The sequence below is a fragment of the Peromyscus leucopus genome, chromosome 8a, assembly GCF_004664715.2.
Source record: "Peromyscus leucopus breed LL Stock chromosome 8a, UCI_PerLeu_2.1, whole genome shotgun sequence".
NCBI classification, from domain to species: Eukaryota; Metazoa; Chordata; class Mammalia; order Rodentia; family Cricetidae; genus Peromyscus; species Peromyscus leucopus.
This window is the reverse complement of record NC_051085.1, coordinates 11,439,153-11,467,145: the sequence shown is the minus strand read 5'-3', so window position 1 is coordinate 11,467,145 and position 27,993 is coordinate 11,439,153. Positions and strand designations below refer to the sequence as shown.

The 27,993-nt window shown below is 41.7% G+C and overlaps 1 long non-coding RNA gene across 1 annotated transcript; it reads right to left on the bottom strand.

The window, feature by feature from the left end:
- Positions 1-657: 657 nt before the first annotated feature.
- LOC119086882 lies at positions 658-26,892 on the bottom strand. The gene is made up of 3 exons (XR_005090268.1): positions 26,672-26,892; positions 2,200-2,330; positions 658-752 (listed from the first exon to the last, which is right to left on the bottom strand). It is a non-coding gene; the product is annotated as an uncharacterized LOC119086882 (long non-coding RNA).
- Between the last annotated feature and the right edge of the window lie 1,101 nt (positions 26,893-27,993).

The window sequence follows — 27,993 nt, the reverse complement described above, 5'->3', positions numbered from 1 at the left end:
GTATTAGAGCCGCTTCTTCAGGATTCTGGTATATACTGAAGACCAGCTGAGACGTCCAGCCTTGTGGACTGAAGAATTACTGGATTCTTGGACCTTCTGTCCATAGGTAGCTGTTGTTGGATTAGCTGGACCACAGTAAGTGATTCTAATAAATCCCATATATATGTATGCACACACACACACACACACACACACACACACATTCTATGAGTTCTGTTACCCCAGAGAACCCTGGCTAACACAGTATACATTTGTATATGTGCATGGAATAACAATTATTGAAAAAGGAGGCAATGAATTTGACAGAGAGAAGGGTATATGGGAGGATTTGGAATGAAGAAAGGGAAAGGAGAAACGTTGTGATTATATTATAACCCCCCCACAAATTAAATCAAAAATGGGAAAAAGAATTGCATTTGGTGACCACTTTCATGAAGTATAACTAGAAAAGTCAAAACATGTCTGACACTATCACTGAACAGCTGTAGGGTTGAAGGTCTTCACCTGAGGGAGGCTCACCTGCGGTCCATAAAAATTAATTCACTGGTCAACTGATCTAACCTTAAATGTCCTCTAGGTTTTACATACATTTATCTAGAAGCGGTTACTTGGATGAATGTGTTGCTAGTGGGGAGGTTAAAAATCTGCTCACCAAGGTAGCAGCTGCTGAGGAGGAAGTGAGTTCCAGTGGACTGGAAACCGAGGCCCAGTTTTCTTGCTTCCAGCCACCTGTTTCTACGAGCTGAGACAGCCTGTGGATGGAGATTTTTGGAAGTATTCGGTAGGAAAGAAAATAAACTACATGCATTTTGAAAACATGATTTTTATGGGGAGAAAAAAAAATCGAAGGTCCAATTTAGAGGACTGTTAAGAAGGCAATTTGCAAATGATTTAGGATAGCTGAGTGTGCAACTTTATATCTAAATGGGAGAACATTTGGTGTTGCTGTGTGTAGTAAGCAAACGAGGTCGTGCTGGGAAAGCATCGTGGTGAGCAGTGACTTTCTGTAGCCACAATACTGAAGATGAGGTAGTCCTAGTGGGCAGGCACATGTAGTGGATGCACCATACAAACCTGCCATTCTTGGGGAACTGTGTCTCCCTCTCGGCAAGATGTGGTATCTCGTCACATACGAAATCAAGTTCACTGTTTATGAAAATGTTGCATGGCTGCATGATCACGGCCACTGTACTCTGAGAATGTAGAAATTGAGCCCATTCTCCAAAACTCACCCATTCCTGCCTTTATCTGCCAACTTTTCCCTTTCACTCTCATTAAACTAATTAGAGAAATGCAAATTAAAAATGAGGGGAATCTGGGAAAGGAGAAAAGAAAGGCATGAAGAGAAAATGAGCTACTTATCTGAGAAAGGAAAAAAATAATGCTGTACCGTGACTTTAGCAATTTAGTTTTAATTAAAACTCCCTGCTCACATTCTGGGACAAATGCAATTTCTACAAGGTTCCTAAGCTGGTCCTGTTTTATTTTGTTTTTGTTTTAAGCCATGTTTCAAATGTGTAATCTTCCATTTTGAGTCAAAATTCCCAAAATAATGTAAATGGTTTATGGGAAAGACCTAAGCCGAGAAGCCAGGTATGGAGCAAAGAAATTCTAAGATTTCCAATCTGGGCATAGAGTTATGGTTACCTTTTGCAGTTATTCCTGGGTATTTGAACCATGCAAAGTTTAATTAAAGTTTAAAAGTAGACTTCTGCTCATTTCAACGCCCCTCCCACCAGCCGAGGCTGAACTCTAGGAATCCTAGGAAGACCAGAAATTCCTCTGTGCATACTTTGCACTCCTCTGGGCATCAGGATACCATTGTTGTGGTAGAATCCCAGAGTTCCTCTTTTGCCTGGTGTTTTGGGGGGGCCTCTGGAGCCCCCACCAGGGATGTCCATATCACCATTCCCACACACAGGTGGTGCCTACTTACTGCTCTCTCTGGACCTCCCTTCTGTTTGTTGCAGAGGTGTTCCCCTGTTGTTTTCCAAATAATGGGAGCCCTCTTCACCAGCGATCCTTCAGAGTCCTTGGAGCCTAGTGGTCACCTGCAGAACTCTGCTACTTCTTAGAAATCACATGGGCTGTGGGTCACCCCCAAGGTGGCTCTCTACTCTAGCTCCGTGACAGTTTCTATTAGCCAACCTCACACTCTGGGAGTCCTCTGAGGAGAGGCAGCCATCATGTCTATCTTACCATGTAGTGGGGAAGTTGGAGGCAGCAGCGGTCCACATGGCAGGTTTTCTTAAGTCTTCTCTGAAAGGGCAGCAATCTGAGATCTGGCGGCTCCCCAAGTGCTCGGCAGGTGGCCAGGGACCAGGGTCTTCCTACAGAAAATATAACCCCAGTCTCTACAAGGAATTCCTTCATGCCACTCCCCTCTTGGCTTGAGGGGTGCGTGCGTGCGTGCGTGCGTGCGTGCGTGTGTGCGTGCGTGCGTGTGTGTGTGTGTGTGTGTGTGTGTGTGTGTGTGAATTAGAAAGGAAGTGCTCTGTGAAGAGGAAAGATGAAACACCAGGCTCCTCTCAATTTCTCCTACCAGCATTCATGAAAAACAGCCACACATTGTCTACTTGTCCACCTCGCTATTGGTGGCTAGACTTCCTGGCTAAAGAACTAGTTTGGCCACCTTTTGCTAAGTCCTACAGGGATGTATCCAGAACACGGGTTTAGACTGGGCAAAGGGCTAAGAGTCAATTTTCACTCTTCCAATTGAAGCTTTAGTTATGTTTCTGAAACAAAAAGGAGCAGTGCATTTCATACCTCACTGCATTTCAAAGTGGACCTTAGTGAGAAGCAATAAGTAGATAATGAGCAACCAAGTTAGAGAACAGGCTTCAGATACTGGCTTTCAGATGATTTCATATTAATTCTAGTCCACAACAATCTGTACTTCATTAGCTATGAAATTCTTAGTGAATTCTGTGAGACTTAGTCCAACTTCTTATCTTAGAATAAGGCCTTTCCTCTTCCTCCCCTCCCTCCCTCTTCCCTCTCTCCCTCTTTTCCTCCCTCCCTCCCTCCCTCACCTTCTTACATTTTCTTTCTTTCTTTCTTTCTTTCTTTCTTTCTTTCTTTCTTTCTTTCTTTCTTTCTTTCTTTCTTTCTTTCTTTTTTCTCTTTCCTTCCTTCCTTCCTTCCTTCCTTCCTTCCTTCCTTCCTTCCTTCCTTCCTTCCTTCCTTCCTTCTTTCTTCTTCCTCCTCCTCCTGCTGCCTTCTTTTGCTGACCCAGCATCTATTCTCTCCAGTACCTTTTAACTTGACATTTTCTTTAGGCAGCAGTGGAGATCTTTAGAAGGTAGAATAAACTGTAACTAGGTGAGGAATAAGCATGGAACTAGAGTGGGGTGTAACATATTCCTAAGGGGAAAAAAAAGCATATGTAAACCTTCCATAGAAGCTAACGGAGGCGACTCTAAGGGACAGTGACTCGGGCAGTAACTGGCAAGCTAGCAGCCAGGATGTAAAAGAGTGTTTGATCACTTATACACCTTACAGAATCAGAGAGAGAGAGAGAGAGAGAGAGAGAGAGAGAGAGAGAGAGAGAGAGAGAGAGAGAGAGAACCTGTCTTTAATTAGATGGAAAACCATAACCATAACATTGCTTGTAACAAGGACAGACAGGAATTTCTCCTGAGGGTGAAACACTCCGAAAAGCCAATGTAACAACTACATCTTAGTGGACCCAAGCGTGGGTTCTATGAGGTTTCACAGAGCAACTCTTGGCATACAGCAGATGGTATTTCCAAGGCTAAGTTCAGCAACGATTTGAGGAGCCCCTCTCTGTTTCTGCTTACCTGTTAGACAGCAAGAAATCCTAAAAAGCCCACAGGAGGCAATGGCAGCAAATAGTTTTGGCATCTTAGTTTGAACACAGGCAAACACTTAGATGCACCCCCCCCCCCAACACACACACAGAGCTTATATTAAATGTTAGCTAAGGGCCATATCCCACTGAGAGAGGAAGCAAGCACAGTCCATAAAATTAACTCTGTTCCAGCAAAAACAAAACATGTCGTCTGTTCTCAGTACTGTCTTTAATCAGTACTGCCACAGCAGGAGACTCAGCAGTTCCTGAAGTGCAGGGAGACCATGAGGAGACATGGCAAGGCTAGGTCAAGCCTGGAGCCGACTGCTTACTAATGTGTAACTCGGCCCCAGGAAGCAGTACAACAGATAAAACTTCTGTGGCTTTATATTTTAGTCCAAAGAGTATGTTCTCCATTTAATAACATTGAGGAGATTTTCTAAGGTCTGTGTTGTCTGTGGTAGCTATTATAGTAGAGTTTCTAATACATTTTAGGTACTCTTATGCTTTTGAAATGTTATAGAATTCAAATGATCAAGAGTTCGTAGAAAGTGAAGCATAGTGTGACTTACCAGAGACTGAAACCCCCCGGGGTCCCCAACAGCACTCTGATCGGCACTTCATATGTGCGCTAGGACCTCAAGTACTTTATTGCATTTGACTTGTTTTAGATTCATACTTAGAAAAAGGATTCTGGTTGGTTCTTAAAAAAAAAAAAATCTGTGCCAAAGGCCCTAATGTTTCCTGTCGTCTCTGTCATTGACCCATATTCCTATAAGATGAGAATGCATGACTAGGAAATTGAATCTGTGGTCACTTATTGTCATGCCTATTGGTGAAATTATTAAGGCCTCTCCACGTAGTTAAAAGGGAGGTTTATTTTGTGGGGTGACTTACAAGTGAAGGGATAGGCTACAGGGTCTGGGAAAGGTGTGGCACAGTCTGGCTGTGTCCTCTGGAGAACTCTGCTTGGTCTACCTCCAGCGTCCAGGGTCCAGGATCCAAGAAAGCCAGCACATTCGGATCCCGGGTCTTCAGCATCCTCTCTCAACCCTGCCTTGTAGGAGTGACGGTTACCGAAGGCTCAGTGGGGGTTGGAACTTCCAGGTCAAAGCTGGAATGTCTACCCACTACATGCCATTTGTTGGAAGGTTTCTGAACACTCAGTCTCAGCCTCTGTGTATGTCTTGTGGGCTGGTAAGAGTTGTCACATGAGCTTTCCTCTCTCTCTCTCTCTCTCTCTCTCTCTCTCTCTCTCTCTCTCTCTCTCTCACGCACACACACACACACACACACACACACACACACAGTTCAAGTGACTACTCTGGGCACTGCTTATTCTATGTTGGATTTTTGCTTACTCTGAGACCTGACTTGGATCCATAGTTTTTGGCATGGCTGCTTTGGTGAAGCTAAGTAGATAAGGCTATTTTTATCACAGATGAAACTTATTTCACTTCCCCCTTTTAAAAATGTACTGATGTTAAGATGCCGTTCTTTTTAATCTCTGCCATTCATTCTGCCACCCTTGACCTTTACCTCATCATCTCTGCATCACTCCTTCAGCTGTAGAATGCTTTTGTGTCTGTAGCCTCTACAACCTGAATTGATTTTTCTGAACAGTTTATTTCTTTAACTGTGTCTTTACATTTCTCTTGGTTCCGTTCCAGTGAGCCAATGTCAGAGGAGCAGCAGGTGGCAGTTGACTGGGAGGTGAATCTCTGATGGGTGAATCTCAGATAGACAAGGCCCTGAGACCACAGATCCCAGAATGTCTTTTGCTTCTGCTGTGCCTTCACGTGTTTGCTGTTATCATTTTTCTCTGGTATTCTGGTAAGGTGTGAATGGGTATGGGGTGGGGTGATCCCCACTGCCTGTAGTGTAGTGTGTTTATCTCATAGAAACATCCTGTTCTACTGGGCATTTTTACCCATAGATTATTATGAAGATGATTTCTTCCTCAGCTGTACTGTCTAATTGATAATAGTAATGCTAGTTTAAATAGACTCTTGATGATGAAAAATAAAACAAGAAAGTGTCAAACTCTTACAACACATGAGTTTCTATTAAGGAACTGTATAGACTGTAGCTTAGGTTAATGATTAAGAAAAACAACTGAGTCCCAGTAGCCCAGCTAGCTTAAATTCTTTTAACCTTAATGTTGAGAAATGTGTTCAAATGTCACATCAAAGCTGAAATAAAGCTTTGAAAATAACTTAAAATTTGACTAAGATGTTTTTGAGGTGAAAAACCCAAGAAGACAATCTAAAGTTTTAGAAAGGCACATAGTTGAATGAGGAACGTATTAAGGTCAGGAAACAAGAACAAAACAGCCCAATTATTATTAGCTGATGTACTTTCCTTACTAGGATTGGTTGATGACCAAAGACCATGATTAATTCTTTGTACCAATTTTCCCTCAATCTCCTGCTATAAGAACTGTTGATGAATGGTTATGCACCCTAAAGATTTAAAGTACAGCTGACTGATTCTGATTGTTTTTTTTTTTTATGTATAGAAGTTTAGGTTTGTGATTCCTTTAAGATTCCTTATATGATTACCTTTCAAGATAAATAATAAAGTGATTGATTCTTCTTTTGTAACTGCAATCTGCAGCTTGCCAACAAAAGAGTTGGCTGAGAAAAAACACTGTCTGCTTGCTCATGTTCTGTTAATCTGTAACAAGTTACTTATATGTAAATGTATGTGGGGTGACTTTGTTTTTAATAATGTAAGGGAGATGAAAAACATGTTTTTACCTGCATTCATTATAATCATTCACTTGAAAAATAGAATGTAACAAGATTGTAATTTCTATATTGCCTGAAAAACTTTGTTGGGCTATATAAGCTGTAGAGAAAAAGTATACAGAAGAAGAATAGAGAATAAAGAAGGAAATCATCAAGAGAGAGTGTGTCTTTTTCCCTAACCCTGTCAGATAAAAAAAAGTCTGGTATGTACCGACTCTGTGGATTCCATTTTTGCCCTGTACTGCTGGAGGCTGGTCCCCCAGGCAGCGATAATCCACCATTCTTTTACCCAATAATACAGTGTCTGTCTAACAGCTATGACATTACTCAGCTGTTCTCTGCATCTTGTCTAGGGGGCCTTGTACAACATAACATCACTCTCACACCATGCACTCTCTGAGAAGAGGCTGTTATTAGTGGCTTATTGTGCTGGTCAGAAAGGGAACCTGTGTATGGGGCCCGCCTTGGAGCTGAAAGCAGTATCTAATTGCAACAGGTACACTTCTGCAATAAAGACCCCAAGAGCAATTAGCAGAATCAAAGTTCAGTTGCTCCAATATCATTTCTGAATTATGTTTATAAGCCATTTCAAAAATCCAGCTAGGTGATAATTATAATAGTTAATGCTCCTGGAGCATTTATATGCCAGGCTCTGGGTGAACTCGTTTTTATGTGAGTGAACTCATTAATTATCTTAGCAGTCTTGGGAGGTAGATATTGTTTTTGTTTCCACAGATGATTTAACTCTGGGATTCCTGAAATTTGGATCGATGTTGATGATATGGGAGAGCGGCTTTCAGTAGTATCTTATATATTGATTTAAAAAATGCCTTGGATTCTGGGGATGGAACTGACACCTGACAAACAGGTTGTCTACCAATCTCCTAAGGCAGCTTTAACTCTAAGACTAAGAAAGACCTGGCTATGCCATGGTATGTTAGTACTGAAATTGAAATAGTGATCTCAGACTTTGACCTGTACTGAAATCACCCTGGAAGTTTCTGCACAATAGCTGACATGGCTCTATTTGAAAAATTTCTGGCTTGGTGCGTACAGTGGTTAAGCTCACTTGTTAGCTTGATGAGATCTAGAGTCATCTAGGACTTCCAGGGCTTCGAAGTCGACGGGCTTCGAGCTCTGTCTGTGGCAGAATATCTTGACTATGTTAACTGAGGTGGGAAGACCTCTGTTAAGGTCAAGTGAGTGGGAGGACGCCCACTGTGAACAACACCATCCTCAGAATGAGACACTGGCCTGTATAAAAAGGGAGAAGTGAGCAGAGCATGGGCACTCACCACCCTCTGCTGATGTCAGGCAGTGTGAGCCGCTGCCCCAGCCTCTGGCTGGACTTTCCTACCACAGGGGATTGTGCCCTTAACTGTGAGCCACACAGACCTCCTCTCTTTTCTGAAGTTGTTTTTGTCAGGATATTTTGTCACAGCAACAGAAAGTAACTAATATTGTGGTTCTGGGTGATACCTCTGAATTCACATTCCTACCATTTTCTCAGATCAGAATGCAGCTGCACAGGGCTGAGCTCAGTACTGGGAGACTCTGAGATCCTTCAGGACTAAGGAAAACCCAAGGAAGAGATCTGTGAAAACAGAATCTGTTTTCAGTGAGCTATATAAACTTCAGGCTTCACCTACCTGAACGCATATTTCTGATTATTGCATTTGAATAAAAGCATCTTTTATTTCATTGTAAGATGTAGAAATTCTATTTATTTATGTCATGTTAATTCAGCTTTGGAAAAAATCCAGAACCCCTCTCCTTTTAGAGACATAGGAAAATTGCGTAAGAAGTATATGGTTCCCATCCACCTTTCCCCTCCCAGCATTGAGGTTCCCTGCCAGAGACTGTATTAGTTTAAGTCTATAAACTTCCATTGACACTTCAGTATCACCCAGACACCAGAGCTCACAGTCTGGTCTTTATGCTGTGCATTGTGTTGGTTTGAATAAATGCATCATGGCACAGATCCAAAATCCTACTCAAAATTAAATTAATTGCTACCAAATAATCCAAGTTTTGTGTCTTTCTTTGTTTTTTGGAACCTGTACTTTCCCCCAGCAGTAAAATAATACTCATCTTACTGAAAGAACCCATCTGCTCCTGCTGCACCTCTCTCCCTCTTCTCCTACATGCACACATATTCTCTCTCTCTCTCTCTTTTAACTAAAGACGGGATAATAGAAAGATCTCATTGGCTAATTTAAATTTTGTTCAAAGGTAGGAAAAGTCCCCATAAAAGATGCTTTGCTCAGACTTCAATGGCAAATCAGGCGTGGGATTAAATGGATTAGTGTAAAAAGCTTTCTCAAAAAGAAAAGAAAATCCATTCTTATTTTCCTCCGAGTGAATGTGTCTGCGATTTCAATGGCCCTGACAGTACCAGTGAAGCAGCCACCACACAGATGGACAGTAACAGCTGTCCTGTCACGCTGGGGTGGGCAGTGACTGGACTCAGTGCAGAATGCAGAAGAGGCATTGTCTTATGTGAGTCTTTTTATGGCGGGTGGGGGTCCCTTCACAAGGCTTCTCTTCAGCATATATCCATGAATTGGACAAGCAGTGTGCTATGGCAGAAAGACATAAGGGCTTTTGGATTTAGTCCAGTCTAGGTTTGATTCCTGGCTTCCAAACCTGGTTCATCACCATCTCAGAGATTATTAGTGGTGGAGAGCAGTGACCAAGCCTGCTTTCTCCATTATGTGAAGCTTACAAGGAACTTAAAAATGCTAGTGAGCCGAGTATCATATATTGCCATAATCATCTGATTGTCCATAAAGAGAATCATTCATTCATCCATCTGTCTTTATTGAGCACCTGTCTTAGCACTTCACATAGGCATTTCAGAATATGAGAAGTTCTTTTTTGTTACAGCTCCCTTCTTCATAATTATTTTACTCGGCAAGGTGTCAGCCTCAAATGTTTTAGACACCTATAAAAATGGAGGTATAGTACAATTATCTTTTCTGAGCACAGTAGTGGCATGTCCCTATAGTGCCAGCTAATGGAGAAGCTGACATGGGAGAACCAGTTGAGTCCGTGAGTTTAAGGGCTAGCCTGGGCAACCTAGCCACATGTCCTGTCTGAGAGCAGCCAGCCGAGTGAACGAGAATAAAGAAGATTTTTTTTTTGCCTCGAAATTTCAACAGAAATTTTCCACACAGATGGTATGTTTGGTATCTTTTTCTCTGTCCTAATTTACATTTGAACAACTTTTTATTTGGGACTAGGAAAAAGAACACTTTTCATTAAACCTTTCAAAAGGAGGTAATTATTGTGATTGTGATGCCAATGATCAGTGCTCAGTAATTCATCCTCCATGTGTTGAGGGCTTGGCGTTATACTCTAAAGGGCAGAGTGAGGAATAAGAAACACATCCTGTGCTTAAAAGAGTGTTTCAACAGAGCTGAGGAGGGATTTGCTTGCCATACATTTTCTTGGATTAATATGACTAGAGAACCTGAGTTAGCATTCATCTCATGAATTAGATATTTATTCTCATGTTTGCCACATCTATCAATATTAATACCGCCCCCCCCCCCATAGTAGCAATTTTATTTGAAGGACAAAGAATTAAGTTCCAAATTTTAAAATGAAGACCATTAAAATGATGGGAAATGATGAGTAGCTTATGTAGGAAAACAACTATATAAAGAGTGTCTGAACACACCCACATCCCACAGGAAAGCATCACATCTCCCTGCTCCAGTAGGACAAGGAGCTTAAAAGCTTTGCTTCTGTCTCTCTTCTTTTTCATCTTGGCCTAGAGACCCCTACTGACTGGCTTTCGAGGTTAATGTGAACATGACTACGGTGTCCATTCTGTAGTGGGGGGCTGGTGCTGCTCTCCACGTCTGGGTGATCCCGAGAGGAAACAGGCACACAGAAGATGACGCTGTGGTGGGTCTCACCCCATCACCACATCTAGGACAAATGAGATCTTGTCCCTTGTATGAAACACCTTGGCCCTTTCCCTCAATGTTTTAAATACCACTTGTCCTAAGATCACACACAAGATTACTTTGAATTTACCAAAAGCTTACCAAAAATTTGCCATTTTCTTTGCTCTGAAGTTCTTACTGGTTTAGTAGTCAGACTCATGGAATGCCCAGAGCCTCAAGGTACAGGACAGGACAGAGCTGCCCGACCACACTGTAGGTAACGAAGATGATACATCAGCCTTGGTGTTTACTAATTGCTGAGATGTTTCTACCCATTCATGACACTGGAGACCCAAATAGCAACTGTGTTGTGCTTCCTGCCAACACCACATAATTTATGTGTATCGTTGAGACCTGAGAGCAACTTACATTTTTTTCCCTCAGTTTGAAACCCAATTATCTGCCAAGGATTTATACAAGCAAAAACTATTTCTTTCTCACGCTTGATTCAAATCATTGTCAGAGTTGTCCAGCTTGAAGTAAGAAAACATTTACAGAATATATTTTTGGAAAAGAAACCAAACTATAATACATCCTATCTACTCTTTCCATTTTCTGTCCTTGAAAGAAACGTTTTTTGAAAAGGGTTTGATTCTTATCAATTCACAGTGATTTTGTTTTCTTAAGGATTTGGTTAGTCAATTTAAAAGAAAGAGGGAAATATATTCTATTTTATGCATATGTACATAAGAGTGATGAAATGTAGTTTTACTTTAAAACACAGAACTTTCATGTGATTGGAAAAATAAGGCAGGATACTGTAGTCTCTCTGTCCTAGTTAGGGTTACTATTTCTTTGATGAAACACCATGACCAAAAGCAAGTTGAGGAGAAAAGGGTTTCTTGGCCTTACATTTGCACATTGTAGTCATCACTGAAGGAAGTCAGGACCGGAACTCAAGTAGGGTTGGAAAGTGGAGGCAGGAGCTGATGCAGATGCTAAGGAAGGGTTCTGCTTCCCATAGCTTGCTCAGCCTACACTTTCAGATAGAACTGGGGGCCACCAGCCTAGGGTAGCCCTCCCATTTGAATCACTAATTAAGAAAAGGCCCCTCAGGCTTGCCTACAGACCAATCTCATGCAGGCATTTTCTTAATGTCGGCTCCCTCCTCTCACATCACTCTAGCCTTTGTCGAGTTGACAGAAAACTGGCCAGCACCCTCCCTTGAATGGATGACAGGTAGCTAGTTAACTCATGTCTAGAGGTCAGATGAGGGATTTGTGGTGCATGCCCATATGCAAGGCCTCCTGGGTGCAGTCAGCAATGGGCCAGTGGTGATTCTGATGGTAAGTGCTAGAAAGGGTGAGGCCTATTTCCACTCAACTCACTTCAGGTTTGTTTCTTTGGTTGTCTGCCAGGCATCCCATGGTACTTAATATACAGCATCACTGAGACAGCATTATCCACAGGGAGCTCACAGCAGAGCGGCCAGAGATAGCTTGAACAATCTACAATAGATGCTACTGTGGGACCCATCATTCTTTTCAGAGGGGAGGTTGAGTGTTCATGAGGACACATAATTAATGAGCAACAATGCCGGGATTTGAACTGCATATTCCTTCCCTATGACACTGACGCTTCTGGAGGCAGGGCCCGGAGGGGTGTTCTGTGAGGCCTTTCATGTTGGAGGCAGAGTGACAGAGACAGAGTGGGAGGGTTTAGGAGAGAAATGGGAAGATATAATATTGAGTGTACGAGGAATGACTCTCATGTTTCTCAGCTGGCACTCTGGCTTATGCGGTGACGGAGATGGCTACAGTGCTTACTGGGAAAATGAAAGGCGACAGCAGACAGAGCAGGAAGGAAGCAGCCTTAGTTTTAGATCCGTTGCATTACTATTACTGTTGCTTACGGCTCTAGCTGATATTTGGAGTCCACAGCAGAGAATCTGAATGGGCTTGGAAATCTGTGGTGCCTTTCCTGTGAAGCCATGGAAATAAAATCGTTTGAGGCCAGGATTCCGATAAACAGGGGGAATGCTAGATGAAAGGCGCCGGATTTCATGAACGAGCACTCCATTACACCGAGGTATAGAAGCAGGGGTTGGTCACCACGCCGCTGGTGGCACATGGCACGGCACCACAGGCAGGGTGTTAGTCATTTCAGAGAGCTTGCCTCCTGCACTACCTCAACCATCCAAGGAGGTGGATGTTATCATCCATATTTTATGGCTATAGATGAACCAAGGTCATGTAGACGTGAGACATCAAAGCTTGCATTTGAGCACAGTCTACTTCAGGAGACCATTGTTGGGGTTAAATCTGAAAGTCTCCCGAAGGACGGCTCATTTGTTAAGGAATTGTTTGAGGCTTCTGAGAGGCTTAGACCATGGGTCTCTCATGTCTTTCATGGAACTAAGTCATTGATGAATTCATGGCTGAATGGTTATTAGAATGGGAGTTACGGTTAGGCAGAGTATACAGATATACTGGGAGAATATCTTTGACAGATACATACTGAATCAAGACCTTCCCTTCTCTGTTCACTGGTTGCCATGGAGCGAGAAGCCTTGTCTGCCATATATTCCTGCTGTCATGATAGTCTCATATGACTTAGACAAAAGAAGTGGGACCAGCTAACCACGGACTGAAGGCCCTGGAAGCTTGAGACTAAATAACTCTTCCTGTAGGTTCTTTGGCTTAGGTGTTTTGTCAAAGTAATAGATGCATGGGAGTGTCATACCCACCCATCACATGACTCTACACCTGTGTTTGATTTGTAAATGTACAAATGAGCTACGAAACCTTGTGGTCTCTTTATCCTACCTCTGTGAGCTGAGTGTTCATGTCCCCCAAAACTCATATATTAAAACTTGGTCCCCAGGGCTGTAGAGATGGCCATGCGTTTAAGAGCACCGGCTGCTCTTCCAGAGGACCCATGCTTGATTCCCAGTACCCACATGGAGGATCACAGTCATCTGTAACTCCAGTTCTGGGGAATCCCTACTCCTGTAGCCTCTGTAGTCACCATGCATGCACATAGTACACAGACACACATGCGCACAAAATACCCACACACATAAAAACAAAACAAAATGAGCAACAACAACAAAACTGTTCTCCAGTGTAGTGGCATAGGAAGTAAGTCAGCCATGAGGGGGGGACTTCATGAATGAGATTAATAGCCCTATAGAAAAGGCCCTAAGGGGCTTATTTGTATCATCTGCTTCACGAGGATGTGGCAAAAAAAAGTGTCATCTATGGCACAGAGAGTAAGGGAGACACCAAATATGCTGCCACCCTGGTCCTAGATGCCAACCTCTAGACCTGTGAGCAACACTTTTCTGTCCTTTACAAATGCTCCAATGGTGGCATTTTGTTATAGCAGCCAGAATCACCTAAATCACATCCATCCTACCTTTTACGATTAGTTTTCCCCTTCTCGGTTAACCTTCAATTTTGTTTTTAGGCCTGATTTGTCATGTCTATGTCCTTGGAGAATAATTTGTTAGAATGCACCTTGCTTTGGGGACTTTGTCGACTTAAAAATCCCTAACAATTTTATTCATTTCTTTATTCATTCATTCATCCATTTATACACACACACACACACACACACACACACACACACACATTTATATATATATGGTGCATATGCATGACTATGTCTGTCTATGTGTGTCTTCATGTGTCCTGAAGCATGTGTGGAAGTCAGAGGACCACTTTGAGAAGTCAGTTTTCTTCTACCATGTGGATCCCAGAGACTGATCTCAGATGGGTAATTTAATAGCAGGTTTCCTTACTTTCTGAGTTACCTGTCTGGCCCCCATTCTTCTTTTAATATTATTTTAAAAAGGCGCTGAAGGTCCATTAGCCTTTAGCATGGAGTCTTTATATTGCCAACACTGGTCTCAAACTCTCAAGCTCAAGTGACTCTCCTGCTTCAGCATCCTGGATCCTGGGATCATATGACTATGTCTGGCTTATAGAATCACTTTTAAAAACTTAAGTTAAAATTTTTATATATGACTTTTGAATTAACAAAGGAAGCCTTATATATTTAAAAAACTTCAATATACTTTGTTGTCAATACAACTGTAAAACTTTCTGACAAAAAAAAAAAAATCCATTTCTGGCCAGGTACGATGGCACACACCTACAACCCCAGCCCACGAGGAGGATCAGGAGGACTGCACAAGGTTGAGGTTAGCCTGATGTACATATCTCGAGTCAAGGACACTATGGCTGCATAGACCCTGTCTCAATAGGCCATGCTAAGGGCTGGGGAGATGGCTCAGTGAGAGGAAAGTGCCTGCTGCCACCCCTGAGCACCTCAGTTAAGTCCCCAGAACGCACACGGCATGGTGATCTCCACAGAGGTGCCCCTCTGCACACATAATAAATAAATAAAATGGAATAAAATTGGAAAAAGTCAAATTAAATAAAGACTATTTTTTTTTCACCTGGCCACATTTCCTTGTTTCTCGCCGTTTCCCAAGCACAGCAGGTTGGAAGTGGTTATTCACAGACACGGTGGTTTCTTCTCCTCCTTGTTGAGTTAAATATAAATCTCTCAGTTACTCCTTTTGTGCCATTGTTACAGGGTTGGTAGTCAATATTTTTACACGTTGTTTTCATCTCGTGAAGCCCCTGGCATATTGTTTTCAGATCTCTTCCTTCAGCATTTCTGTGGTCTGTGCTTCTTTGCCTTTGTCCTAAAACGTATCCACATCCTATTCTCTGAAAGTGCGCTTCCGCACATTGAATCACTCTCTGTGAAACATGCCCATTGTGCCTCCCATTGCCCCTGACCCGCCACATCCCAGATGCTTCCTGTGGGACAGACCCCAGGCGCTGACTTATGAGTTACAGGAAGCACTGCTCTTTCTGTCTAGAGTTTAAAATGCTTAGTGTCAAAATGCACCACATCATCTCTTGATTATTGGGGTGATGGTTCCTATTCTTTTAGATGCCTGCTTTCTGTGGAAGCTAACTTTCCACTCATTCACACTGCATGCACTCCTTCTATCAGAGAACATGTAGAGAACAGATACATGGGGGAAGCTGGGACCCATGCCATTGCATCTCCATTGAGAAATGTAGAGTGGAAGGCCACAGAACTATGTTGACCTTTCCTTGTCTCCTGTATTGGAGGAAGTGTGTCACAGCTTTCCACAATGAGAGAAACCACAGTATTATGAATGGTTAAATATAATTTTACATCCACATTTAGAACTAGATGTGTCCGACCATCTGTAAAGCCATCATACTTCAAACAAAGCCACGAGGCCGAACTGCTAAGAGGCAACTCTGTCACAAAACGGTGACAAGTGATTTGTCATGCTTTCCTGCTCAGTGGAAAGAAATGACGTCATATCTCAGGCTCATAGGCTGCTAAAAGCCTAGTCAGCAGGAAGCCAACCTGTTATCCCACACCATTCACTCAACAAATATGCAGGGGTGCCAACTCTGTGTCCGGGCCCTGTGCTGAAAGCTAAGGGGTGAGTGTGCGCAGGAAAGACACCTGCAAGGCCCTGGGAGATCGCAGAGGAGATAAACAGTCAACTTAATCTGGAGTCAGGGTTGGGTTGGGTGGTGGTAGGAGAAGATGCTCAACCCAACCTCTGGGGATATGGTGGGGGTATTGCATATTTAAAAAAAAAAAAAACACTAACCAACACTCCAGGAGATTGTATTTAGCACATTCTTCAAGAACAAGTAAGAGTGTAGGAGTTAGGCAGGCAAAGGGTGTTGGCAGAGCTGAAGGAATGATTAAGAAGCAGTAGGAAGGGAGGGAGCCTGAATAATGGGTGAAGGCAAGAAAGAAATACTATATGGGAAACCACAGCCTTTTAAGGGTTTCTGAAATGTAATTGTCAGACTGACTAGGGCAAAAGAAAAGGTATGGGGTCTAACCATGTAGTCCTTGCCCAAGTGGCAAGAAACGAGGGCTGTGGAGATGGGCAAGATGTTTTATTCATGTCAAAGAGCTTGATTTTAGGAAGATGTGTAACCATTAAGGAAATACACACTTCAGATATAATATTAGTGGCTGGTAGACAATGACGTGAATATACATGGGATTTCCAGGATGGTTGCCACAGTGTTTAAATAGAGTCCAGAGCCCTGCTCTGTTTGTAGTAGTTGGATTAATAGAAATAATAGATTTTAGAAGTAATCTAGGCTATGGTTCTTGTGACCACCTACAGGGATAAATGGGTATCATCATCAAGAAGGGAACCCAGATTTTTAGTTAAACTGTTTGAGTGGCAGTATCATGACCCAGAGAACATAAGAACAGGGAAAATTAAAGGAGAAATTAATGATTATAGGTTTTGACTTGTTGAGTCTAGTTTTCACATTTAATTGGGTGTAGTTATGCAGATTATGTGGCCATCCTAGTTTAGCCTATGAGTCAGACTCTCCAGTGGGGACTGCACCGAGGCTCTACACTTGGGGGATATGGTGGCTAGTTTTATGTCAACCTAACACAGGCTAGAATCATTGGTGAGGAGGGAGCCTCAACTGAGAAAATACCTCCATAAGATCAGGCTATAGGCAAGCCTGTAGGGCATTTTATCAATTAGTGATTGATGTAGGAGTGTCCAGTTCATTATAGGTGGGGCCACCCCTGGGCTGGTGGTCCTGGGTTCCACAAGAAAGAAGGCTGAACAAGCCATGTGGAGCAAGCCAGTAAGCAGCAGTTCTCCAGGGCCTCTGTATCAGCTCCTGCCTCCTGGTTCCTGCCCTGCTTGAGTTCCTGTCCTGATTTCCATCAGTAATGGACTATGATGTGGAAGCATAAGCCAAATAAGCCCTTTCCTCTCCAAGTTGATTTTGGTAATGGTGTTTCATCAGAGCAACAGTAACTCTAAGATAGAGGACATTAGCACACACATATGGCCTTTGAATTACAGGCATAGGTAAAACCACATACGAAGAGAACACAGATGGAGAATGAGGAGATAAAGAGGGTGCCTGACCAATGTAAAGATGAAGAAGTATGGGAACACCAGGAAGACAGGAAGACCTAGGGACCAGGTCAGTAGACCTTTGAGAAGCAGGAATTAGTCACCAGCATGAAGATCAAATTAACTTCCAGGGTCAACTGAGAAATGTTCTCTGTCCACAGCAACTTAGGAGAAAAGAATGAATAGCTTTAGTTGGCTAATGAAACAAAGGTCGCGTTTCACCAGATTCTCAGTCACATGTGAGGGTAGGTTATACTTCTGAGAACCTGGAGAAGGAATAAGAAATGTAAATGGCAGACCAGAAGAGAGAATGAGATGGAAGGGGATAAAAAACTACTTATTGGAAAGTGTGTATAAGATATATATATATATATATATATATATATATATATATATATATACACATATATATATATATATAAAAAACTTAATATGTATAATTTTTATACATATTAAAGATTATCTGGAAGACAAGGCACAGCGGAAGAAATAAAAATCCTTAAATCTTAGTGTTTGCAACACACCATCCTACCCTGTGGGACTTCATAAAGGGCAGATACCCAGAAGCTGGGAGCTGGGAGCTTTGTGGAACAAAAGCTGGTTGATCAAGTTTTGCCCTCCACACAAATTCACTAACCAAATATGTTGTCTTTCTAGTTACTGTATGGCTTGGGGGTGAACTGTGTAATTAAGTAGATTAGTTGAAAAGATACGTGGCCTAACTCCTTCACATCTATAGAATTGATGCTCGGGTCTTAGGAAATAAAGGTGGAGACTGAAGAAGGGGAATGGGAGGTGCAAGAAAAAAATAAATTTAAAGCAACATTTATCATGATCAAGTTAATTTAAACAGTGACCATGTTGCCTCAGATACAAGTTTCTGGATTAAGCAAGCCAGTCTTTCTCCTTATTCACATGGGCAATTGTGGACTGCTTTCTGCTGTAGCATGCTTTCATTTAATTTTCAAACTAAGCGGTCAACCTTGTGGTGCTCTCTGGATGCTACCTTTTTCCTTCTCTTTCATAAAAATGATTTTACGTTAAACAAAGGTCGTAATTCTGGAGTCAGTCCAGTTTCAAGCACGGTTAAGTGGAAGGTGGAACATCAGTTAGTAGGTGACCCATGAGCCTCTGCAAAACCTGAAATAAAAGGAGGTCCTTCTTTTCTTTGTGAAGGGTAATACTTGACATTCTTCCCTAGGCAGTGTGTAAGCCTTTAAGGATACTCTTCAGTGCTAATTTTAGGCAGGGACATCATATTACTGAAACTTGGTAAATAAAATCTTATTCAAAAGCCACAAATGAGGCTTTTTCAAAAAAAAAAAAAGGATCACATTCTTTAGTTCAGTGCAGGAGTCATTTTAAAAGGGTCTATTTAGGAGCTGGGCATTTTTGTGAATCAGGCTTTGATGGATGGAATGGTACTATGCGTAGGTGAAAAAGTGCATAACAGACTTGAATCAGAGCCCTGACTGGAGTTCCCTCTTAAGTTACAGTGGTGGTGTCATCCCTGGTGAGCAGTCATAGATTATTAAGATCAGGTGAGGTTCTCGTGCAAGGAAAGTACGGCGTCCACAAGGTGTTTGCAAGGTGAGGGGAACAGGGGCAAACATAGTCCAGGGAACAGGTGAGTCTCAGACGTAATAGCCAGCGGCAGATGAAAATTGCCTGCGGCACACGGGTGAAAAATGCCTGCAGCATACGGAACGTTTAAGAGAAAGACTCTGGGCCAAGGCTGGGAGTGATCGAGAGTATACATGTCTGAGTGTCACATAGGGACAGACTGGGCACACATCAGATATACTTGAAAAGAAAAGGGACATTGTTATTTAATCTCTACAGCCTCCAAGTGTCACCTCTAATGAGTATTTTAGTGAAATTTGTTATTCTAAGATGTTGTTAGCAATTGATTTCATTTATCTCTTTTTGCCTCCACCAACTGATTTCTCACTTTTTCTATTTGGCCTTCCCCTCAATGCTTACCTTACTATTGGAATCATTCCCTGTCTATACATTTTATCTCATTTATCCACTCCTGCTAAATAAAAAGCACCCAGAGAGAAACACTGTATATATTACTTACTCATTTAGATATAGATTTTGGCAATACCTTATTGAGGCATTCATTTGAATTTTTCTCATTCTAAGCAATAACAAATACTGTGCCCATGCCTTAATATTAGTAAAGGAATTTCTTATTTACCTCTTTATCCATTTTCACAACTTTCCTATAAGAAATTTATAAACCTTGTTTTTTAGAATCAACTGAGACCCTGGATGGTCCTGCAACTCCAAGGGAGTGGACCAATAACCCATATATTTTTATAACTTGAGATGATAATAAAGTGATTTGGAAAATGTGTGACCGAGGAAGAATAAAAATCATAGTATAATTAGTACTAGTGTCTTTAGCTGCAGCTGAGTCGTCTGGGTAAAGTGCCTGTTGACTTCAGAGCATTATAGAACCCAGCTTCCATCCACTTCTCATTTATTATAAAAGATTCCTTTCAAAGAGTCCAGAAAAAAATAATAGATAGCTGACTCCTTTAAGACTTTTGAAAGATGATGGGCCCAGCTTACAGGATTTTGTACTTTTAAGTTTCCAAATTTGGGGCTAGAGAGATAGCTCAGCCCTTAAAGGCTAGGCTCACAACCAAAAATATAAGTTTCCAAATTTGATTAGTTATGAAGCTTTCAATTATGTACACACAAATGGAAATGCACGTGCATATATTAATATAGAGATAAGTAGTTCAATTTAATGAAGATAAACATTAGGACTGAGACTGGTTATTTGAAGTACATTAGGTAAAGTAATCTAATAATTACCATATACATATAAAATCATCCTCCCCCAATAAAAAATAAAAGTAATATTATGGTGGATAATATTGTTCAAATGATACATTTACTTAATTTTTGATGCAACAATATAAAAAGGTATCATTTTAGTATCAATATCAGAATAGAAACATTCTAACTTTTAAAAGTCACCAGTCTTCAAAATTTCAGTCTCTTTAAAATATCTCTTTAAAAATCCCAAGTCTCTTAATTGTTGTCTCCTATAAGATACAAAAATAAGTTACATGCTCCTTGTCCCATAAGGGAAGAACCCATAAGGGAAGAACCAGACACAGTCATAAAATCAAAGCTAAACTGAACTCCAACAGTGTAAATTAAATCCCATAGTTCAATGTCCTGCATCTGGAATTCCCTCACAGTCTCCTGGCCTTCGCGGGGCTTAGACAACTCTCCTTTTCAGGCCCTCCCACTCACAGCATGCATAGCTCCTTTCACAGGATCAGGCCAGCTCCATTCCATAACACTTGGTAGTCGTCCTGGAGTCCTGGCATCTCCAATATGCTCGAGGCTCCACAGAATGCACCTTCACCAGTGGCCTCCTGGTCTTTCCTCAAAGACTTTGATCCTGCTACAAAGTCCCAACCGTCAACCTCTCTCCATGACCCTTCCACTTTGGGGTTTTCACTGTCACTGAGGCTACACCTTCACCAATGGCCTCTCACAGTGCCAAGCCTCAGCTACTCTCCATGACCCCTTCATACCTTCAAAATCAGTACCACCTGGGAGATTCTTATACATGTCCTACTTTGGTTGCCGGCATGGGATGCAGCCTTGGCCTTTTCTGGATTACAACTGATTCCTCGGCCCTAGAGAACCAGCATCGATTGTCCCAGTAAACAAAAGTTTCACTTCAGTAGTGCTAGTCTCTTGTTACTCAGAGCTGATTCTTCAGCACCAGCTAGTCAGAAACCACATATTCTTAATATAAAGTATCACATGAATAGCCCTGATAGAGTCACTGAAGGACTCACATTCTTCTGAAACTTCACAAGCCATGCCTTCATCATCTGTATTTCTCTCAACATTCCTGTCTTCCAAGCTCCCAATGAGCTCATTGAAGCTGTAAAAACTTAATGTTTTTTGTTTATTTGTTTGTTTTTAGCTCAAAGTTCTAAGCTCTGTCCACACTCCTCCCTTAAACAATACTATCAGAATTGCCACAGTAACACCTCACTCCTGGTACTAATTTCTATCTTAGGGTTTTCTAGTTTTGTGATAAATACCATGAGCAAAAGCAACTTGAGGAGGAAAGTTTTTATTTCATCTTACAGGTTATAGTCCGTCATGAAGGGAAATCAAGGCAGGAACCTGGAGGCAGGAACTGAAACAGAGACCAACAGTGCTTACTGGCTTGCTCCCCATGACTTTCTTAGTTTGCTTTCTTCTATGTCTGTGGTTTGTCTGCCCAGGGGTAGAACTGTGCACAGTGAGGTGGGCTCTCTTATGTCAATCACCAATTAAGAAAATGCCCCACATGCTTGCCTACAGGTCAACCTGATGGAGACTTTTTTTTTTTTCCAATTGAGGTTCTCTCTTCCCAGATAACCCCAATTTATTAAGTTAACAAAAAAATTAACTAGCACAATATATATTCATCTTTGTTCAAAATATTTAAAACATACAGGAGGCTTTTTTTTTCAGTTGAGGTTCCCTCTTTCCAGACAACTCCAGCTCATATCAAGCTGACAAAAAGAACTAACTAGCACAATATGTAATCATCTTTGTGCAAAATATTCCAAACATGTTACAATGGGGGACTAGTCCAATATTGGTTAAATGATACATCAATTAATGTTGAATGCAACCATTATAAAAGAACAGAGCCAAAGAAAACCCGGAATGCATTCCCCTGACACATATAGAGTTTCAATAGAGAAGAGGTTGCTTCGGCTTAATCAAGTATGAAACAGACTCTCAAGAAATTATTCTCAAGTCCCACCATCTTGCATCTGTCAGGCTGGGCCCCAGTGGAGCTGGTTATGAAACACCTGATGTTGCCTCGGCCAGAAGCAAATAGCTCACGGCAGCCGGGTGCTCATTAGCCAGCCCTGGTGCATACTTGAGATGTGTGGAGGAGCAGAGGGAGTTCAAGTGATTACAGCTCCAGGTGCAGAATCTCTTTAATTCTAATCCTAGGGCTACTTGGAACACTGCTTCAGTTTAGGCAAAACTGTGAGCCTCATGTCTAAGCATCTCCTCCAGGGAAAGCCCATTATTGTGGCTGCTATTTTTGCTCAGCACCCAATGCCTACCTAGCAATCTGATAACACTTTTATCTCCCAAACTTGCAGACTGTAAGGTGGGAGCCAAAGGATGTATATGTTCTCAAGGTACCCTTCAAGGACAAGAGACTGACTCTCTAAATGAGCAATCAGGTAATGAAATGTCAAGAAAAAATATCTTCCCCTTCAAGAGTACACAGCAGAAATTCTACTTGGGTGAGAGATTCCAGGTTTTTACTGATATTCTTTTATTTTAACCTCAGGAAAGAAAATCTATCATGTACTTGTAGTATAAAAAAATCTGTAAACATAAGACTCATCATTATTCAACCTGAACACAGAAACTCTGCTTTATTTACCATAGGACTAAATTAGATTGGCTAACAAGCATTCCAGTATTCATGGGAAAGATAATGAAACATAATTGCATACCTTCCTATGTGTGGAATACCTGGAAACTTCATAGGTTACTGGTGGAAACATAAAAATGGTACATCACTATCAAAAGCTGTTTGATTATTTCCAGTAAAAAGATGCTTACCCCATGACTAATCTATCCCACATGCATCCAAATATTTCTATTAGAATAACAGCAACTTGATTCATAATAAAAAAATGTCATCAAGAAAAGATTAGCCAACTGTGTTACATCAGACAGATAAAGTCATGAGTGAATAATGCCATTAGGTCAACCCCAGACCACATATGTGATAGTGATCCCATAAGATTGCATTGTTTAGTGATTCAGGGGCTGTCTTCATTTATGTATGTACACACTATGTTGTTCAAGTAACAAAATTACCTAATGATGTCTTTTGTAGAACACATTTCTGTTGTCAAGTAATTATGTATGATTATTATGCAGCAATGAATGGAATAAACACCTGATACATTAAAAATGAGGTCAAGAAAAAAAAATTCCTAGTACAGAAACCAGAAGTATGTTTTTATTTACATAAAGGGTGAGAACAGGTCAGACTCATCCATGTGATACAATCGGAATGGTAGTACCTGCAGATGTCGGGGGGTGGTACTTACTGCAGGTGCAGTGAACTAACATTCTGGAGTTGGTGACAAAATTCTACAAATTGGTTAGGCTACCTTAGAGTATAATTTTTGTAAAATTTTATCAAAATGGATAACCAAGATTTTTATTTTATTATATGCAAATCATATCTCTTAGAAAAATAATATAAACATAGAAATTTTAAAACTTTGTTATAGTAGGGGGAATAAGCTTTAAAAGTGAAATTTGTGTAAAACTCACTGAAGACAATCTGAAGAATGAATAGAGGTGGGGACCCCACATTAGTTTAATGTATACTATACCTTTTATTTTTGAATGTCAGGGGGAGAGTTCCTGGATTACTTCTAGGAACGTAGCGATGGACAGAAATAAAGACAGTTAATTGGTGGTGGTGTATCAATTTAGATCCCTATATTAGTTAGAGAGGTTATGAATGCAGCTCTATTCACCACCTTAAAGACCATATGATTTCAGGTCTCGGGAGATAGAGCCTTTAACAAGACTGTGTCCATAGAACGTGCTCATGAAAGTGACAGCTCCAGGACAAGCCTGGGCTAGGTTATATTATACCCAGTGGGCTAGGATTCATTCCAGAATGTATGTGAGCCCTTGGTTGATGAGATTCCCCCTGTATACCCTTGCCACAGGTGTTTTATTTTAACATATGTTCATCTATCTATCTATCTATCTATCTATCTATCTATCTATCTATCCATCCATCCATCCACCCACCACCCATCTATCTATCTGTCTATCTATCTATCTATCTATCTATCTATCTATCTATCTATCTATCTATCTATCCATCCATCCATCCATCCATCCATCCATCCATCCATCCATCCATCCATCTATCTATCTATCTATCTATCTATCTATCTATCTATTTATCTAATTATCTATCTATATACTGTGTGTTCTGCCAAGTCATCACTTCTGCACAAACACACCTCTACCCATTGAGTAATCTTCTACATAAAGAAGTGACAGGATGAGGCAGAGACACTGGGTGTAAAACTTACTGTAACTTGAGCTGTTGTGAAATTAGTGAGTCTGAGGGCCCGGGCTAAAACACAGTTTCTGTACATGTGTACATGCCCTTGGGCTGTTTCATTAGTTTCACCCATCAATTTCATCACTAAAACCTAGAAGCATTTAGAAATGAAGTTTCAGTTTCTAGGCTTTCAAAATGATTGAGGTGAGTGTGCCAGAATTCTGTAAAATTCTGTCCAAAGGCCATTGAACTGCCCAGGGCATGCATTTCCATGGCAGCCATGCAAGCTTATCAACAGGAGATCCCCACACGGAGGCAGCTTTCCTGTTGAGAAGTCGGACATTCTCTAAGCCACCTAGAGTGAAGATTGAGAGGTCCACATCCACACAGCAGCTTGATAACAAGGTGTCATGGGAAATGCAGAAACCATAGGAAATCCTGTTCCCTATGAAAAGCATGGTTTTCCGGTGGGTGGGAAGGATTGTGGACCTGTGAGCTCAGCTTTTTCTTAGAGTAAATGGTGGGGAATTCGCCTAAATGTGAGTTTTCTGATTGAATACCCAGCAGGCAACAGTGCTAAATCCACCATGTAAAAGTTCAGTTTGGTCTTAACCTGAAGGCTTGAACGGTTGATCTCTAGGGTGTTCGATTCAAAATGAGCCTCAAGCATGGTAGGTAGCTATCTACCATCTCAGCCCGGAATACATTTCTTTTCAAAGTATTTGCGCCATATTTGTAGTCTGTTCTTTCAAAAATTTAGCTGAAATCTCAACAAGAAGTTTTTTGGTGGGCTGGGCTTAGAAAAGACAAGGATGAGGGGAGATAAGAGGTAAAAGAGAAACTGAGAAGATGGCCTTAAAAAGATCTTGCCTCGGGATAAAAGAAGATTATAAACAAAGAAGAGGCCTTGTAGGAAGAAAGGATAAAACCAATTCTCAGAGGGATATTGCAGAATTTCTTTACCATTTATTAGCAAACAAAATCTGTGCACAAATATTAAATAAAAAAAGGGGGGGGGGGAATCTGATAGAAGTCACAAGTCACTGGGGCTAACATCCACAGTCGCTTGCCCCTGGCTTGAAATGCCCATGTGCTTCTCAGCTCTGCCTTTTCTCTTGGTCACATCCATCCCAAATGAAAACCTCTGGCCTTGTAGACCAATTGGCTAGGGGACCAAGAACAGAATTCCTGTAACAGTGGGAATAAGGAGATTATAAAATCCCAGTCTTGGAGAATAATGGATGGTTGGGTGCTGTAGTTGGTTCGGTGTCAGCTGGATCAGGCTCCCTGGGCCTTCCTGCAGGTCACAGAGCCTGTTAGTGTGCTGTATCCTGAGCCATCTGAGTCCACAGTCAGCATGTGTTACCACACACCACTCCACCACTCAAGACAAGCCATGTATGTATAGAATTCAATTACAACACTAAATGACGTGCAACGTAATGATGAAATACGGGACACACGTGCTTCCAGACAGTTCTACCCCACCCAGAGAAACAAAGTGAGACAGGGGATTTCAAGAACATTTAGAAAAGTTGCTTTCTCAATCCCTGTGGCTTCCTACAGACCAGCTCATTGTCCCTTACTGATGCTACACGTGACCTTCACTTCCTTATGAGAAGGCTTCACACTTTCTCTCTTATTAAAAACATAAACACCCTTGGGCAAGTTCAGAACCTAAGAGAAAAGATCTGGCTACAAGTGAGAAGTAGAGGAAACAGGAATGAAAGGGAAGAATAATAAAGCCCTGAGGGAGCAAATGGATTACACACAACATGATACATATTAAGAGCTTTGCCCAGAAGGAGAAATTGCACACCTATTGAAATCTAAAAGAATAAATTCATTGGAAGGAGAAAGCATGATGTGACATGGTGACATGTGACAGGGTAAGAGCACATAGCCTTCATGTTCTTGCTGAGTTAGAAAAAAAGGTCTCTAATAAGAAAAAATATGAATAAGGTTTTTGACTCGACAGATAAAGTGGCAAGGTTTTAGAAAGACTCATGCCAGGTGGAAGATGCTGATGACCAGGATGATACGGAAGGTAACCCTGAAACAGAGACACCCCAGCTGTGATGGTGACATGATGCGATGCTGGGGGATTTCCCTGACCCTCTTTTCACCTTCTCCTGGGCTTACCTCTAAATCAGCACATTCGACGGCGAAAACTCCAGGGGAAGTCTTCGAGCTGCTGAGGGTAGCTTTGGGAGGTGCTCCTGGGCATGTACCTTAAAACTCTGTCAGTGAGGCTTGAGTAATCCACCCTGAGGCAGAACTTCTTTCTAGTCTTGAGCTTGTGAAACCAGACAACTTTCATGTTCCCAAAATATAATCGTGAGATGGGCGTTGAGGATAGAACTTACCTTTCTCAAAGACAGAAGGGTAGGAAGGAAAGAGGGTTGTGAGGCGGCAGGTAAGTACCAAATGGAGTACCAATCCATTAGCTCCATATCCCATCTCCCAGGCCTACTGAAGTGGGATTGTCCCCTCCCTCCCAATCTTCACAGAGTGGATGGCTGTGATGTTTTTGTGTGAGCCTTGTCCTCTAAAATGAAATGTCACACCCAGTGCTGAAGTGTAAGCAGAGTGAGGAATTAAATGCATTTCTTTAAAAGCTTTTTTACTTCCATAATTCAAAGAACTTGGGAATCATCTTCAGAGACCTGACTGATGTCCTCCTTGGCCTGGGTTTTCTGTGAGGCAGTAGCTACTTTCTCCCATGCCAGGCTTCCAGCTGTCCAGTGGTTCCCAGTGGAGTGTCATCTCCGGTCAGTTAGCTCACAGCAAAGGGGATGTTTGAGACTGATTTGGTGGCGGTCCTTACATCCTCTTCTTGGGGAAGTACATTTCAATTATCAGCCTCTAGTCACCCTAGGAAGGCCTAAGAAGCTGCCTGAGAAGGCTTCTCCTTCTTCCTATTACCAGGGTTTTCAGTAGAGGGACCTGCAAGATGATGCTTTCTCCCAAGATGACTCAGGCTATTGCACAGAGAAATTGGTGACTCAGAGGCAACCCTCACTTCCCTGTCTCCTACCCAGTAATATATTTGCATTTCTGCTCACCCAAACTTTTGCCCCCACTCTCAAGAGAAGACATTTTTCCTTCTTAAGGCAAATCCGTTCTCAGTACCTTGTTGGACTCTGTATCCTTAGGACTTACTCTGTTCTTTACTTCCACTCCCTTAGAATTTTCAGTATGTTCTTCAACACTTCTTTCTGTGTAGAAGAATGCAAGCATGCACCCCCCCCCCACACACACATACACAATTTCTGTATTTGGAGGAGTAGGCGGATGGAACAGGTTTCACTATATAGCCCAGCCTAGCCTCAAACTTGGGAATCCCCTTGCCACAGCCTCCCAAACTCTGGGATTATAGGTATGTGCCACTGCACTCAGTAAAAAGTATCCATTTTTTTTTAAAAAAGTATAATTTCCATTTTACTTGTCTCAGATTGTTTTTC